Below are 12,500 nucleotides of genomic sequence, written 5' to 3'. Positions count from 1 at the left end.
AAATAAATAAAAACCAATTAACTTCACTCCCCTCAATAAAAAATCAGAAAAAGGTGTCTCAAAAATAATTTTTTTAAATAATTAATTCCCATTATTCATCCAATATGGGACAGTTGTCTATAGTTCCATTTCAAGGGAAGACTGGAATAACCCAGGGGTCAGCAGCAGTGCAGCTCCACAAAAATGAGCTAGGGCCAGGTGACACAGCGCAGCGGATATTCGAACTTGGTAGCTTTCGGATATGAATGATAATGAGTTTCAGGATTTTTCACACATTGGGGGTCATCTTTTTCATCGTATGTGAAATGTAAAGACGTTTTCAGTCCGAAATGAAATAAACGTGTTTTGTAAGTGGTTGTCTGTGTGTTGCTATCACTTGCTATTTCAATCATCTACTTGTCTTGTAGTAGTTGGTGTGAGTTTGTTAGCATGCATGCGTTCATATCTTTCAAGGAGATCTCACCAAGGCATTGAGGATGCATGGATAGTAGGGGGGAAGTTATAATATTATATTATATAAAATACGTACTCGTGTTATATAAGAGGTTCGTAGATAGCTGTATTATATATAACGGGCAGTGATTGTTATGGTTATTGTGTTACTTGCCACTGCCGGTAATAGTGGTAGCTAGCAGTAAGTAGCAGGTGGTGGTAATCATGATGGTGGTGGTGGTGGTGGTGATGATGATGATGATGATGATGATGATGATGATGATGATGATGATGATGGTGACGATAATGATGGTGGTGGTGGTGGTGATGATGATGAGGATAATGATGGTGATGATGATGATGATGATGATGATGATGATGATGGTGGTGATGATGAGGAGGAGGATAATGGTGGTGATGATGATGATGAGGAGGATCATGATGGTGGTGGTGATGAAGATGATGATGATGATGATGATGAGGAGGAGGAGGATATTGATGGTGGTGGTGGTGATGATGATGATGAGTATACTGATGGTCGTGGTGGTGGTAGTGGTGATGATGAGGATGATGGTGGTGGTGGTGGTTTGGTGGTGATGATGAGGATGATGGTGGTGGTGGTGGTTTGGTGGTGATGATGATGATGATGATGATGATGATGATGATGATGATGAGGATAATGATGGTGGTGGTGTTGGTGATGATGATGATGAGGAGGAGGAGGATAATGATTGTGGGGGTGGTGGTGGGACGGATATTGTTAGTTTATTTATATTCACCACTTAGTCCACCACTGCAGATATTCACACAAACAACACTTATCAACACTTAAGGCAAGAAAGCTTGGTCTACGTGTTAGCGTTAAAAGTTCAGTAAAGTTTTGCCTCCTGAATTAATTGGCAGCCCTGTGTTCGAAAATAATTAAGTTGTAGAATCTGAGTTAAAAACCTAACAGACACAGCTTACGCAATCACTGCTGGGTGAACAGACGTGGGGGGGAGGGGGGGGGGGGGTGTTGTTGTACCGTGCGACTATGTCGTCTTGTGGTATGAAACTCGCTTTCGGATCAGAAGGTCCTGGGTTCGAGCCTCGCTCGGCGCGCGCATAGTTTAGTCCTTGGAATGGAATCTTTACTCATATTCTTTCACCGTACTCGGGTGTAAAATGAGTACCTGGCCGTTAACAACGTTGTTCTCTGTCCGAAAGAAATTGCAATACATATCGCCTAACAGGCGTCATGTCTCGTTCTACATGTTAAGTGTTGCTGTTGGCTAGGGACCTCTTGTAAAACGCTTTGAGCACGTTTAGTGGATATTGCGCAATATAAAGTTGTTTTTTTTTTTGTTTTTTTTTTTTGTTTTTCTTTTTTTTTTTACCATGCGTCCACCACGATCAAACAACGTTAAGTTCACATGTCTGTCCTTCTGTCCTGGTCCGGTTCAGTTTACACATTGTGGTCAGTGTTGTCTGTTTAATTCGACGGATGGTGATGATGATTAGGATGATAATGATGACGATGACGACGACAACAACGACGACGGTGCTGGTGGTAATAGTAGTGGCTTCGATGTTTCACGAGTTTTGAGTGCTATGCGTTCAGGTAATATGCTCACAACATCCGCCAACCGGATATAAAAAAAAATAAAAAGGAAGTAAGTACCAACACACAATACAATGTGTAGCCTGAAACGTTTATAGTCTGATTAATATTATTTAGTAAGAATTACTCATAAAAATGGCTGGCTAAAAGCAATAACAAAGAGCCGAGTGACGTCAATTTCGTTCCTTCTAGAACATTCCAGGCCTCGTTGACGTAATATTGTATACATACAGTTAGTTAATGGTGACTAGGGTTTGGGACATTACATTGTGGATTGTCTTTTCTAACCAATAGATACATATTTTAAAGTATTTCTCTATTAAAAACTGGAGCTTTTATATAGAGTAAAATCCACTAAACGTGCTCAAAGCGCTTTACAAAGGATCCTTGACCAACAGTAACGCGTAACATATATAGAACGACAAATTTCAATTTTTTTTCCCGACAGAGACAACGCCGTCAACGGTCAGGTACTCATTTTACACCTGAATGCGGTAAGAGAATATGAGTAAAGAGCTTTGTCCAAGGAGTAAACTCTGCGTCGAGCGAGGCTCGAACCGAGGACCTTCCGATCCGAAAGCGAGTATCATACCACTAGACCACATAACGGCACTCTATTGATAGAGGAGCATTTAAAAAAAAATATTTCCAGTTCCCACATCGGTATTTATATTTTAATCAATTTACCGTTATGAAATAAAGAGGCGAAATACAATTGAAGGCTGGTTTTCCAAGTCGATTTTTTTTCTTCTAATTTTTGAGATTTTCCATCCAAGAGATAAATTGAAATATAAATTATATTTCAAGCCTCAACTAGCACACGAATTTCCTTAGGTTTGTGTGAATTTGAAGTTTAAATAATATGATACATTATAGGCGAATGAGAGATTATAGGGGAAATAATCCTCAATACCTCAAAATGGAACAAAATGGAGTTAGGGAGTTTTGGAAATCCAGTCTTCATTGAATCATAGAAAATAGGAAACATTAAGATTCCCTAATCAGTTAACACGCAATGTTGTTCGGAACCAACAAACAGGAAAAATGTATTTATCATCAGACGATGTTGGTTTTTACTCGTTGCTTGTTAGGACTGTATCCGGTTCCCGTCCCCATACACACACACACACATACACACACACACACACACACACACACACACACACACACACACACAATATTGCTATCTGCACAATCTCTTTTGTCTTTACTATTGATTGAACGGCGCATTATGTCAAAACGCTCTTTGTAAAATTCCCAACATCAATAAAGCACGATCGAAAAATTCTTAAAGCGCTGACTTCAAACAAGTTGTATATTGCACCAGTAAGTAGGCGGTTGTGCATCAATGTGGTGTAGTGGTACTCGCCTTCGGATGGGAAGATCCTGGGTTCGAGCCCCGCTATGAGCGGCGCATAGACGAGTCCTTGGAAAAAAGCTCTTTACGCACATTCTCTCATCGTACTCGGGTAAAAAAAAAAATGAGTACCTGGTAGTCGTTAATGGCGTTGTCTTTTTCGGAAAAATAATAAATTGTAATATTGCCTCACCCGGGTCATGTCTCGTCCTACATGTTAAGTGTTGCTATTGGCTAGGGACTCCGTGTAAAGCGCTTTGAGCACGTTTAGTGGATATTGCGCTATATAAAAGCTCAAGTTGTTTTTGTTTTTTTCATTATTCACAAAGTTTACTACAGACATTTGCCTAATTCTCTATTTTTATCCATCTCAGCTATGCATTTAGGTAAATTACTCACAACATCCACCAGCCAGATACAACACACAAAACGATGTGTAACCTAGAGCGTTTATAGTCTGTTTGATATAATTTAATGAGAAGTGATTAAAATGGCTGTCTAAAGATAATAACAAAGAGCTGAGTGGCTTCAACGTCATTCTTTCAATTTCGAGCGACGCATTTTTGTGTGGTCAGTGTCAGGCTATGAGTTTACACACGAAGGGAAGGCTACGGCTAGATTTATAGAAAATGGTAGGGGCTGCCTGAAGCCTGTGATCGTGAAAATACTAACGAAATAGTGAAAATGGAGAGGCTTCGTATAGGAACGATACAGACAATGGACGTTTCGAGTACAAACCCTTCGTCAGCACAACAATACTCAAATTAACGTGGAAAACAAATAAAATAAATTAAAATAAAATCAAAATAAGTTAAAGTTTATTTTATTTGTTTTCTACGTTAATTTGTGTATTGTCGTGCTGACGAAGGGTTTGTACCTGAAACGTCCATTGTCTGTATCGTTCCTATACGAAGCCTCTCCATTTTCGCTCTTTGGCTAGATTTATAAAGTTTTGTGGAGTATTATGTGGAGTCGTGAAACGCCCTATAGATATCCGTATTATAATAATTATTGTTTATAATATCTTATTATTTTTATTGCCTCCCATCACGATACTCAAAGGTTAAAGGTCGCTCAATAATAGAAGCACCGTCGTATGGCTAATTATCGCCACATGTTTTTTGTGGATATTTATAGCGCAACATGCACGTGCGAGTATTTCAAGTATGCGATTGGAAGATTGGAATGTGCTCCCTCCCTGGCCTAGGTGTGTTTTAGATATCGGGTCAACTGAGACTGTGCTATCGTTGTCTTTGGAAATGGGAGGAGAGGGGTGTGGGGCGTGGGGGACGGGGGTTGAGTGGGACATTGATCGCAAATCCCTGGCTCCAACGTTGTATCTGTGGGCAAGACACTTTACACACACAGTCTCTCTCTCTCTCACACACACACACACTCACACGCATACACACGTATACACACACGATGTCATAGTCGATAACTGTTTGAATGAGAACCCGGCTATATTAAGCAGTCTCGTAGAGGTCCTATGATGTTCCTTCCACAAGATGCGACGAGGATGAAGTCAAGTGTAATGAGCAGTGATGGAAGTTGTGAAAAAAGGTCAACCTCGCTTTACGTTAGAACATGTTTTTGCTCTTCTTGATATATGCATACTACTTTTTGCACCATCATTGTTTCGACATGCGAGCACTTTCTGTACCCAGTTAGCTACCCACTAATACCCGAGTCTAGTGAGGTGATGATGTTGGAAAAGGACATAATGATGGGGGGTTTTTTTGTTGGTATATTCTGAATAATAAGAATACATAAATAAAATAAAATTCCCTTTATTCACCTAGGGGAAATTTGTCTTTATGGTCTATTCCAAGGGAAAACTTGAATAACCCAGGCGTAAGCCGCAGTGGTGCGCCTCAAATTGAGCTATGGCGAGGTGACATGTTCAGGGCCACACGGGGTAGCGGCGGGTGATCGTACTCGGTACCTTTCGGGTACGAAGCAATGACCTTACCGCTGAGCCACACCGCCCCCCTCCTAGAACAAATTTGTTACTCAATGTCACCTAGCCGGCCGCTCGAATTATTGCTTGATTTTCAGAGAGGACAGACAGAACGCCAGTAACGAAACAGGCAATCAATGCCACTTAATCTTACTCATACTCATTCCGTAACTGCATGACTTACTAATTAACCAACTACAGCACACCGGAAACATCTTATTTTGTGCTAGGCTGCTCTATCGTAAACTGACGAAACACATTATGTTAATTTTTTTATTTTTTAATTGAGTTTTTATATAGCGCAATGTCCACTAAACTTGCTCAAATCGCTTTAAATAAAGGGGGTCCCTGGCCAACAGTAGCAACACTTAACGTGTAGGACGAGACATGACGCTTTCGGATCGGAAGGTCCTGGGTTCGAGCCTCGCTCGGCGCATAGTTAGTTGAGTCCTTGGAAAAAGCTCTTTACTCATATTCTCTCACCGTACTCAGGTGTAAAATGAGTACCTTGCCGTTAACAGCGTTTTTCTCTGTCGGAAAAAAAAATGTAATATCGCCTAATAGGCGTCATCTACATGTTACGTGTTGCTGTTAGTCAGGGACCCTTTGTAAAGCGCTTTGAGCACATTTACATACATGCCAACCCTTCCGCTTTTGGCGGAATCATTCCTATTTTCCCTTTTTTTCCTTTTCCATATTCCGCTATTGTCTCTTAAATTCCGATTTTCAAAAATGATGATAATGGTAAAAAGAAAAAAAATGGGAGATTAAAACGGTGTTAAACATTTTTTTTTAATGATTACCAAAAGGGAGATAAGTCGGAAAATTAATTGCACTCCTTTCCCCCTTCCCCATTCCATTACCGAATACATGTGATATGCAGTTTTGCCAGCTATGCCCGAATAATATTGTCTTTATGTGTTTGGTGGCAAAGTGAATGGTAATTTTGATACACAATTATCCATTGTTAAAATAATATTCATATTTTATTGTCTCAAATTCCTATTTTCTGACGTTCTTATTCTACTTTTGGAATATTATGAAGAATTGGCAGGTCTGTTATTGGATATTGCGCTATATGAAATCTCAGTTGTTTTTGTTTGTTTGTTGATTTTGTTGTTTTTTTTTTGTTTTTTGTTTTTTTTTTGTTTGTTTTTGTTTTGTTTTGTTTTTTTGTTGGTTTTTTTTTTTTTTTTGGGGGGGGGGGGGGGGGGGAGCTTTTAGATAAATTTTCGGGGTCATCTGATTTGATATAAATTTGGAATAAACGCTATCGGACCATTCTTATGATTTTTTTTAAAAATACGTGTTTTGTTGCTGCCGTCTGTCTGTAAATAGTTAATTGGATGGGATGCACGATTTGTGTGTCTTCATGCATGTCACAGTGCCCCGTGTGACAGTAAAAGAACATGCCCGAGTACATTATTACGATAGGCATTGCTGTAGGCGTCTGTGTTAAATACACCACGGTGTTACAGCAATCAGCACGGTACGCCTATTTAAACAACATAATTATTAGTTAGTTAGCCACACGAAACTGGTAGTGGTTGGGTAAAAAATTGTATTACAGTTTAAGTAGGATTGGTTTAGTAAGACATTCTATTCTGTCTTTTACAGAAAAATAATCCACCATTTTTTTATTTTCATTCTGGCCAGAAAATTTCACGTCATACATTATTTGCTTAATTAAGACGACCCCCAACTGGCCGAAAATCTGAAACCTTAGTTTTTTTTTTTATCGAAGCCTTTTCGTTACGTTTAGAAGAGGCAGAGGCTAGGACTTCATATAAATAAAAATAAATAAATTTCCCTTTATTCATCCCCAAGGGGAAATTTGTCTTTAGGGTCTATTCCAAGGTAAGACTGGAATAACTCAGGCGTCAGCCGCAGAGCAGCGCCGCAAAGTGAGCTAGGGCGATGTGACTTGCTCAAGGCCACACAACGCAGCGGCGGGTGATTGAACTCGGTACCTTTCGGGTAGGAAGCAAAGACCGTACCACTGAGCCACGCTGCCCCTGATATACAGATGTCACTGGGCAGAGGGGTCGTGTGAATCGATCGATGTTGGAAGTAAACGTTTTCTGGCCAAAATAGAGAAAAAGAAAGTCTTTTGTCTTTATCAGACCTGCCTACTAATGCGAAAATTTCGTAGAACTACGATTTATTTGGGGTCTTAATTGACACTTATATATTATAGATAGTATGCGCTTGGCTAAGAAGCTCATAACATTGCAATTCGGAAGTATAACGGACCAACACACAAAACTATGTGTAACCTTAAACGTTTATAATACAGTTTAGTTAGAATTACTCATAAACGCGGATAGCAAAAAACAAACAAACAAAACAAGACAAACAACAACAAACAAACAAAAAAAAACAATAACAAAGACCCGGGTGACGTCTACTTCATTCTATCTATAAAAAAAAATTTAATTCAATAAACTTCTTGAAAATGAAGTTTTGTTGCCAGAGATAGCTGATATATAAAGGATTTTAAAGCATGAATTTAATGTATTTAAACACAAATTGATCATGTTTAAGGGTAGTTATAATGTAGTAGACTGAGTTATCCCCCCCCCCCAACCCCCTGAAAACTACGATGTTTTCCCCAAATTCCGAGTAGGTAGGTCTGGTCTTTTTCGCCAATCCTGTCTCTGAGGTCTTATTTTAGTCTCCAGCGTGATTGATGGTGAGATAGTATGGCCATGTTTTTTTGGAAGACAATGGAATTCCAACAATGCATCGCTACCAAAATTATTAATACGATTCGAATAACAGCTTTCTCTTTCGGCTATGTGGTCTAGTGGTAAGACTCTGGGCCTTCGAACTGGAACGCCCAGGGTTCGATAAACGCTGTGAGCGTGCTCAAAGCGCTTTACGAGGGGTACCTAGCCAACAGCAACACTTAACATGGAGGACAAAACATAAAGCATGTTGGGCTATTTTACAATGGGGTTGTTGTTTTTTCGGACAGAGAAACGCTGTAAACGGCCAGGCACTCATTTTACGCCTGAGTACTGTGATAGAATGTGAGTAAAGAGTTAAGGACTCCACTTTGCCCCGAGCGAGGCTCGAATCCTATCCGAAAGCGAGTGTCATACCACTAGACCACATAGCCATACTAATGTTATAATCCTTAACTTACAGGCTTTAAGAGTAAATCAAAACATAACAAAACAAAACAAAACAAAAAAAAAAACACACAAAAAAAACCCCAACAAAAACAAACCAAAAACACGCAGGAAACATCATCATAACAACAAATAACAAATTATCACAAATTGTGCAGAAATCAGTCAAAGATAGATATAAGACTAAATCCGTTTCTTTTCTTCCTTATACATTCATATAGCCTAACCAACCGTACTTATTTTCCAACCTCTAACACTAACACTTCCATAATTGTAATAATAATGATGATAATAGTAGTAGTAATATCATTACCATTCCAAGGCTTTGGCATGGTGTATCCGATACCGTCGGGTGATAAAAACCCCATTATCACTAGCGTATCTCCCTTCCCCCTTACTTACATCCACAGCTAGCCTCAATTCAGCCTTGTTTAGAATGGGCGGGGGTGAGTACACATTAGTTATAGTATCGCCAGCACGCGCATTGCTCACCTACTCCATCTAGGGTGTTTTCATTCGACTGACTATCTACCGTGCTTTCCAAATTGGGATTTCTAAATTCGTGAAAGGTATGTTTTTTTTCTTCTTTTCTTTAAACATTTCTTTATTGGTTTATTCCTGTGTTTGTAGCTTGAAACAAGCTGTAATGATGATTGTCACCCTTTAGAAAAGGACGCTGGTTTAACTAAAAGTACTTATACTCTCCGCAAAGTTTAACTTATGAAGTCCTTCAGAGCCATTAGACCTCATGGAGACCGAGTTTATCCCCGTATCTATTGTGTGAAACAGGCAATAGCAATTGATTGCCACCCTTTGGATAGGACGCCAGTCTATCGAAACGTGCTTTCTGACAGATCTTATGGACCCAAGTTACCCAATCACTTCTGGATGGACAGGGAGGGGGGGGGGGGGGCATAAAAAAACAACAAACTCGACTTCATCCGGGATCGATCTCGGTCCCTTTGCGTGTGAAACGAGTACTGTATCAACTGAGCTATGGGGACACACCCCCCCCCCCCCCCCCTTCCCGAATTTAACCGAATATTATTATACCCAATTATCCCATTACTCAATGGGGCGAAGAGACCTTTTCTATTGGAAATCGAATTTGAATCTGGACCGCTTTCGACTTGGGAGTGTTTACCCGTGAAACGAGTGTTCCACTGATTGAACTAGGCAACGCCCTTATCCTCCAGCTCTTTGAGTTATGAGTTAATATGTTTAATATTTTTATTATAGACTCTTAACCCTCTCCTTACCAACCATGGAAAAATCATCACATTTGCCGCGATGCAATCAACAGTTTTCTCATAGGGAATGAGATTAGCGGAAGAGTAGCGTCCCATGATTGGACGTCACCCATAGTCTGTGACGTCACCGGCGGAAAAGTTATTAGAGAGAGAATGTCATGTTGGTTGTGCGCATGCGTCTCTCGTCCCTATTCTAATTTCTTTTGTACATCACAAAATTTAACGATTTTGTTCTTATTATAGTTATAAAAACCAGACATTGTTTTGAAGAGTTCTTTTAGCAATACAGTATTATGTGTAGAATGCACTTGTTGTTTTTCTGTTTCAGTAAGAATAGTCTGAAAATGGCTGGTAAGGAGGAAGTTAACCTGCGTGATATCACCTTCGCAGTAAATTATACCATTTTTAATAGGAAATACCATTATCGGCCCCAAGTTATTCATTCATGTGCATGCTTCGTCCTAATTTTCGATCAATCTCTTCTATTATATATTATTTGATTAATAGCATCTGATTGCCGCATCGTACTGTTAATAAGTCTCACTGTGGGTTATATATATATATATATATATATATATATATATATATATATATATATATATATATATATATAATATTTAATGTTATGCACAACCAAAAATACACGAGAGTGGATGGTGAGTAGAGTGGCATTGTTTGCACAAAGCTCGCGCGTTCTGACTGAAAAGTTCAATGTCACAAGCCATTAGTCATTGTATTATGGATTGATTCATATACATAATGGATCTCTATCCTCTTTTATATATTACAGTAATTAAGATCCTTGTTTAATCGCGTGATATCACACGCAAATTACGAAGAGGAAAGAGGTGGTTGGGGAGGGGGGGGGGGGGGGTCGATGGTTGTCGTTGTTGGTGAAAAGATGGATCTTGATTATAGCTCTGTTTATCAGTCCCTGTTTTGAACTGCGTTCGCTGATGTCATCTCGCCATTAGTCTTATTGTTATTGAATCAGTGCCTACTCTGAGTAGCCTGGTGTTGAATACGTAATGTGAACACCGTATCTTGTTTCTTTTTCAACTCTAATTAAGAATTTCATTAGTTCTTCACAGTCGACGCAACACGACTTTGTTTGTTTGTTTTTTGTTTTTTTTTTTTTTTTTTTTGTTTTTTTTTTTGTTTGGTTTTATTTTTTTATTTTTTTTGTTGGGGTTTTTTTTTTTTAGAGAGAGATAGAGATATGAAGGGGGGGGGGGACACACACATACATACATACATACAGAGAGAGAGAGAGAGAGAGAGAGAGAGAGAGAGAGAGCGAGAGAAGGGGGGGGGGGGAGAGAGAAATTATCTTTCTTTTCAACATTACTCCCTCCCCCCTCTCTCTCTCTTTCTCTCTCTCTCTCTCCCTCTCTCTCTCTCTCTCTCTCTCTGTATCATCACCTCTTTGTTTTTGATCAACCTCTTGTCATCACTACCCCATGCATCTCTCTCTCTCTCTCTCTCTCTCTCTCTCTCTCTCTCTCTCTCTCTCTCTCTCTCTCTCTTATAAGGTTATAAGGTGTAACTTTGACATTCCTGTGCTATTGTCTGCTATTGGAATTTACGTCTCTTCTCTATGTGAACCATTTCCCTTTGTCTTGATTTTTCTAGTATGCTTTTAATTGGAAATTTATTTTTATTTTTTATTCTTTAGCTCATCTTCTTTCTTTTTACCAACGCTGAAATGGCCTAAATAAATGTGTTGCGAGTGCCGTGAAACAAAACAAAACAAAACATGATCACGTGATTTTGACTCTTGTTTCATGAGAAAATGTTCCATAAGATTGATTTATGGCCCTCGGTTTTTTAGCTGATTTAAGTCTTCGTGTTTTTTTGTTTGTTGTTATTTTTATTTTTTTGTAGGGGGGGGGGGTTGTGTTTTTTATTGTTGTTTGTTTGTGTGTTTTCTTTTGTTTTTTGATGAGCAATCCCGCAAAAGTTACTCACACTAGTTACGCCGGAGATTTTATCTGGCATACCAATCGCCCTTACCTTCTTTCTCCTAGACCAGTCATGGTATTCTAAAATTAGACTCGTTGTCATGTACGCGACTGGCTGTATAGGATATCTCGCCCCAGTATAGGTGTGGTGATGAGTGTTGTATGCAAATTATGGGAGATCTACCTGGAAATGAATATCAATGAAAGGGAGGGGAGAGAGAGAGAGAGAGAGAGAGAGAGAGAGAGAGAGATGCATGGGGTAGTGATGAAAAGAGGTCTCTCTCTCTCTCTGTATCATCACTTCTTTGTTTTTGCTCAACCTCTTTTCATCACTACCCCATGCATAACTCTCTCTCTCTCTCTCTCTCTCTCTCTCTCTCTCTGTGTGTGTGTGTGTGTGTGTGTGTCTCCCTTTCTCTCTCTCTCTCTCTCTGTGTGTGTGTGTGTCTCCCTTTCTCTCTCTCTCTCTGTGTGTGTGTGTGTGTGTCTCCCCCTTTCTCTCTCTCTCTCTCTCTCTCTCTCTCTCTCTCTCTCTCTGAATGAATGTATGTATGTATGTATGTATGTATGTGTCCATGATAATAGCAACAAGTGACGAGGGTGTAAAGAATTAGTTAAATTATACACGTAGGTAAAGGATGATACATATAAAAAGTAGTCACAACATAATGAGAAGAATGTATATCATACGATTTTCCTAACAACGTTCCTTCACAGACATTGAATCCACTCGATAATCCAATATTTACATGATAAATAACCTCAGAGGTCCTAAGACGCATCTAATTCGTATGCGTGTTATATGT

At 39.3% G+C, this 12,500-nt stretch overlaps 1 protein-coding gene across 17 annotated transcripts in view; it reads left to right on the top strand.

Moving 5' to 3' along the window:
* The window catches only part of LOC144978668 (uncharacterized), a 187,977-nt gene that overhangs the window by 17,490 nt on the left and 157,987 nt on the right, over positions 1-12,500 (top strand). For 2 of the 17 annotated variants that reach the window (XM_078925030.1, XM_078925014.1), the window contains exon 1: positions 8,928-9,052. The exons of 14 other annotated variants lie outside the window; for them this stretch is intronic. The gene's annotated coding sequence lies outside the window, so the exon portion shown is untranslated. Of the gene's footprint in view, positions 1-8,893; positions 9,053-12,500 lie in introns of those variants that run through there. One more of the 17 variants, XM_078925021.1, reaches the window with a different exon arrangement.

The sequence above is a fragment of the Berghia stephanieae genome, chromosome 8 (genome assembly GCF_034508935.2).
Source record: "Berghia stephanieae isolate SIO BIC M18660-M18661 chromosome 8, UCSD_Bste_1.3, whole genome shotgun sequence".
Taxonomy (NCBI): domain Eukaryota; kingdom Metazoa; phylum Mollusca; class Gastropoda; order Nudibranchia; family Aeolidiidae; genus Berghia; species Berghia stephanieae.
Note: the sequence above shows the minus strand (reverse complement) of the source record. Positions and strands in the feature narration are given on the sequence as shown.